Source organism: Miniopterus schreibersii (genome assembly GCF_964146895.1).
Source record: "Miniopterus schreibersii genome assembly, chromosome: 1".
Lineage (NCBI taxonomy): Eukaryota > Metazoa > Chordata > Mammalia > Chiroptera > Miniopteridae > Miniopterus > Miniopterus schreibersii.
In genome coordinates, this window is record NC_138101.1 from 80,789,389 (window position 1) to 80,795,115 (window position 5,727).

The 5,727-nt window shown below is 45.4% G+C and overlaps 1 pseudogene across 1 annotated transcript; it reads right to left on the minus strand.

The window, feature by feature from the left end:
- Window positions 1-3,464: 3,464 nt before the first annotated feature.
- Window positions 3,465-4,343, minus strand: LOC308560796 (tubulin alpha-1A chain pseudogene; annotated as a pseudogene). The gene has a single exon. The product of its transcript is annotated as a tubulin alpha-1A chain pseudogene (transcript).
- Between the last annotated feature and the right edge of the window lie 1,384 nt (window positions 4,344-5,727).

Consider the following 5,727-nt stretch of genomic DNA (forward strand, 5'->3'; position numbering starts at 1 on the left):
GACGGCCTGAATGTGGGGGTTAAGAAAAGGGATGAATCAGGGCTGTCAACCAGGCTCTTGGCTTGAGCAACTGAGTGGTAACATTAATAAGGTACTGGGAACTTCAGAAAGTACACATTTGGAATGAGGTGGAATCAAGAGTGCCGCTTTGACATGTTAATTTCAAGATGCTTATTTTGTCATCAGAACGGAGCTGTTGAGTAGAAAGTTAAATGTGTGCGTCTGAGGCTAAGAGAAGTCCAGGCTGTCCCATCTCAGTGACTCTCTTAAAGATATTTAAAGCCATAATACTGGATAAAATCAGAGAGAGGGAGAGGAAAAGTAAAAGGCAGGGAGGGAGGGAGGGAAGGAAGGGAGAGAGAGAACAAGTCCAAGGAATGAGTTCTGGTCCACTCTGGTTCAGTATAAAAGGCGGAGTCAGCAGAGAACACTGATATGGAGCGGCCAGGGAGGCAGCAGTTGGTGTCCCACACACCAACAGAGGAGAATGCTTCGAGCAGGAGGGAATTGTCCATTTTCCCATGCAGGGAAAGCAGAGGCAGGTCCTCAGCCCTGCAGGACCCACCCCCTTGCCCAATCTGTGGGCCTCCTTTCTACCACTGCTCTCGCACTGTACTCCAGTTTCCTTGCTTTTCCTACACCAACTCACATTTGTTCCACGTCATAGTCTTTATGCTTGCTATTCCATCTGCCAGGTTGTTCTTGTCACAGATCTTAATATGGCTTTTCCTTATTATTCAGATCCCTGCTTAAATATTACTTCTTCAAAGAGGCTTTCCTTGGCTACCCGAGATAATCCCACCTCCCCCCCCACACACCCCATTCCCTGTCTGGTCCCTACCCCAGTATATTTTCTTCATAGTACATAATCACTGTCTGAAAGTATATTTGTTTGTTTATTTAATTATTTGTGTCCGCTCTCCCCATTAGAATATATGTGGAAGAGTCTTGATCTGTCTTTTTTGCCTCTCAATCCACAGGGCCTGGCTGTTGTAAATGTTCAATAAATATCTGTTACATGGATGAATAAATGAGTATAGATGGAAGGAGGTATAAGAATTTGATGGTAGAAATACAAAGGAGGTTCACTCTTTTTTTGGTCACTTTTGACTCAAAATTATTGGCTGAGAATTAGTTTCTAAGAAAGGTATGTTAAGAGAGAAAAAGATTAAGGTGTAAACTAGGATTTTGGAAAAATGGAGAAGTTGATTTTTGCAAAATTGTTAAGTGACCAGTTCAGTCTTTTATAAAGTCAAAGCAAATTCATTTGACCAATATTTGTCTGCCTGCTCTGGGCCAGACTCTGTGAGAGTTGCTGGTAATTTAACAGAGGAGGAGCTGGCTAAGGTATATAATTGCTTTATATCCCAAAACTTGACAGTGTTGTGGGAGTGTCCTTTTTCCCCAACTTCTAGGAGTTATAGTGATGGCAGTGAATTTACTTGAGTTCAACTCTCATTCTTGAGCACTTATGTGGTGCAAAGCATTTTATTCAGCACTGCAGGATTATGTTCAAGTCACAAAATACATTGCTCCTGCCCTTGCAGATACTATGAACTACTTAGGAAAGCTCAATTTTTAGACAGGCCAACAACACACATGACCTACAACTTGAGGCCTTGCCAAAACTACTGGGTAAAATCCGTTGCTGGAGGCTCTTTGAGGTAGTCTTTTGACTTTGTCTTGGCAACAGTTATATTTCCCATTTGAAACTGCTCTTCCTTAGAAAGATCCAGATTAAGATTGCATAGGAGAGGGGCCTGTGCAGAGAAATCAGCCTCTATAGGAAATGTACCAAGTGACATATGTTTGATTATAAGAAACAGAAACTCACTTCAAACTGTACAGGTAGTAAAATACATATATACTACATGTGTCACTGAAAACTCCAGAGATAGAGTATAATTCGCTTGCTGTTTGTCAGGACTCTGGCTCAGCCCTAGTAGTTGTCTCCACTCTGCCTTCCTCTGTGTGTTGGCTTCATCCTCAGGCCTCCAATTTCCACATCACACCATTTTGGAAGAGAGGGAGCTTTTATTTCTCCAACCACCAAAAGGCTTTCACTCTAACTGACCCAACTTCTCATTCTCATACCCCTTGGAACTAATCACTGAGACTAAGGCAATGTCAGGGCTTGGCTGGCATAGGTTAGAAATAGGAAGGAAGTAATCTCCAAACCGGTCACCATGGCAACAGGAACCAGCTAATGCTGATTGGTTTAGGTCAGTCAGGACCTCCCCCCACTCTGGCTGAGGGTGGGTGTGGTCAGAAGTCCATTCCACCCATGAACATTGTGTTAGGCAGCAGGAAGGAGGGATTTTGCTGGAAAGGAAAGGACAATATACAGCACAGGTGGACCCTCCCTCCCAAAGTGGAAAGATTCAGACTCACTCACTCTCTAAAAGAAGGCAGCAATATGGTGAGTGATATCTGGGGAAATGAATCGGTGCCTGTAAAGCATTTTGTAAGAATGATTCACTAAACAACAAGAGTGTCATCACTGGAATGCTTTGTACACATACGAACTCTGCGGATTGCCTGCACCCAGGACTGTTTCACTGCTGTTGGGCTGGCAGCAGCCTTGCTTGCCAAGGTTGTTATTGTGGGGCCAGCTGAGCCATAGACGCTTGGAGGTTCTTTAGCTCCTCTTTGATCTCTGCTACATTTATTAGCTATTTCATAACAAAGCCCCCTTAGCATCAAAAGAAAAAAAACTGGAAGTCAGCAGCAATAAAATTAACACACCTCCTTACAGCCCCTTCTCCACACAAATATGAACACTTTTCCAGGAATGGGCAAGCCCTTCATTAGTTCAGTATCTCTCATCACTCTCTTCTCTGAAGGGAGCAAGTCAATGGCCACCTACTTATCAGCCACACCCCTCTCATCAGGGTGGCTACACTATTTTGGATAAGAACCCTGGTTGGGGGTCATCTCAGCTGGGTTCCAGACCTGGCCATACTATGGTACCTACTGTGTGGCCACAGTCCTTTCATCTCTCTGGGTCTAACTTCCTCCTCTGTCAATTAACTAATGTTGCCCTGTCAAGTTTTAAGATCCTAGGTTTTTATAATCCCGGGTAAACACCCCTGGCAGAAAAGTCACAATCTTAGTGCAATTTTTTTTAAATGTTCTATCTTGGTTCGCGTGCTCCAGAAAACAGACTCCCACATGGAGATTTGTGTGAGGAAGTTTGTGGGGAGTGCTCTTGGGATCATCACTCATGATGGAGGAAAGGAAGAGAGACCACGGGTAGACCTGCAGTGCAGTCTTTTTTTTTTTTTTTCCCTTCTCAGTGCCTTTACTTTTAAACCTGAGGGGAAAATCTTATAGGAATACATGAAAAAGACAGACATGATCACAGGTAAAAGCGAAGAAAATCTAACCAGAAAGCTTTAACGCCCGTCAGCTGTTGATCCTGAAGTTCTGAGTACGACATGCTGCAGGGCTGAGAGGAATGGTAATTAGTATTCCTCTCCTTCCCCACCCTCTCCTTCAACAGCATCCAACCTCCTCACAATCCTTCTCAAGGGCAGCCATGTCCTCACGGGCCTCAGAAAACTCTCCTTCCTCCATGCTCTCACCCACAGACCAGAGGACAAAGGCACGCTTGGCATACATCAGGTCAAGCCTGTGGTCCCAGTGAGCCCAGGACACAGCAATAGTTGTGGTGTTGCTCAGGATGCACACAGCTCGCTGTTCTTTGGCCAGGTCTCCACCAGGCACCACAGTGGGAGGCTGGTAATTCATGTCGACTTTGAAGCCAGTGGGGCACCAGTCCACAAACTGGATGCTGCGCTTGGTCTTGATGGTAGCAGCATTGACATCCGTGGGAACCATGTTACCACAGTACAACAGGCAGCAAATCATGTATTTACCGTGGCAAGGGGCACGTTTCACCATCTGGTTGGCTGGCTCAAAGGTGATCTCTGCTACAGAAAGCTGTTCATGGTGGGCTTTCTCAGCAGAGATGACAGGGGTATATGTGGCCAAAGGGAAGTGGACTTGGGAATAGGACACCAGGTTGGTCAGGTCAACATTCAGGCTCCATGAAACCTGAGGGAATCAGTAATGGAGGGAACAATTTGGCCTATCAACCTATTCAGGTTAGTGTAGATTGGGTGCTCAATATCAAGGTTTCTACAACAAACTTCATAGGTGGCCTCAGTGTCAACCATGAAGGCACAATCAGAGTGCTCCAGAGTGATGTGAGTGGTGAGAATGGAGTTGTAAGGCTCAACTACAGCTGTGGAAACCTGGGGGGCTGGGTTAATGGAGAACTCCAGCTTGGATTTCTTGCCATAATTGACAGAGAAATGTTCCATCAGCAGGGAGGTGAACCCAGAATCACTTCCCCCACCAAAGCTGAGGAAAACCAAGAAGAAGCCCTGAAGACTGTGCACTGGTCAGCCAGTTTCTGAATTTGGTCCAGGATGAGGTCAATCATCTCCTTGCCAATGATAGTGTTCATGGGCATAGTTATTGGCAGCATCTTCCTTGCCTGTGATCAGCTGCTCAGGGTGGAAGAGCCGACAGTAGGTACCAGTGTAAGCTTCATCAATGATTGTGGGTTCCAGGTCTACAAACACTGCCCTGGACACATGCTTGCTTACCTCGACTCTTAGCTTGTTGGGAATAGTAACCGAGACCTGGTGTCTACTCCCACTGCCTGAGCTGCAAACTCGCAGCCATGCATGAGTGGAGGCCAGGCTGGTGTCCAGATCATCAATGCCTGCTGGGAGTTCTACTGCCTGGAACACAGCATCCATCCTGATGGCCAGATGCCAAGTGACAAGACCATTCAGGGTGAGTAGGCAGATGACTCCTTCAACACCTTCAGTGAGACAGGTGCAGTGCTGTTTTAATGCAGGCATCAGCCATCCTCATATGGAGAGCAGCAGAGCGGCATGGCCCTTCAGAGCCTGAAATGGGGCCTGGGGGCTGGGTTTCTACCAACAAAGAGTTGGATGCACCTCCCCCCAGAAAGAGGAACTTGCCTTGGGCAAGGCAGTTTTCTTAAGCTATTAGCAATTGCCACGAAGGACTCAGTAGTGAACTTTTAACAGCCAGCACTCCTGAAGACCAGGGGACTAAATGCCTCAATCTTGAGGGGGGTTTGGGGATCTGAGTGATGGACCATAGTACCCACTACATGACCTACCACCACATCTTCAGAATATGGGGGCCAGGAAAACAAAGGACTATGTCTCTTCCTTTCCAAATCTCTGTCCCCATGTGATAACCCAATGTACCCAACATTTTCCATAGTGATTCCCTGAAGGAAGCATGAATCCTGGAATCTTCCTTCCTCATTTTCATCTGATGATGTGACTGAGCATAACTCAATTATTCAAACAGCCCCCAGAGGCAAGCTAGTCTCCCTGGCATTACAAAAATTGTTACTTTGACCCTTGTGAGATGATGCACTGCTTTTTAAGGGCATTTTAATTGATCCCCAGAAAAATTAATCTGATGCATTGAATGTTTGAGGAGAACTATACCCTTATAGTGACAGTTGATAGCACTTTGTGTAATATAATTAACATTTCTTTCATTTATACCTAGGGAACTAGAGGTCAGCAGCCTTTTTCTGGAGGGGCCCTATGTCTGAGGAGCTCTCTCCTTCCCAATGCTGAGTGAGGAAAAAAAACACCAAAACGAACAAACAAAACTAAACAAAACTTTGTTTACAAACTGATATGGCCTAGCTAATTTTAACATTTATTA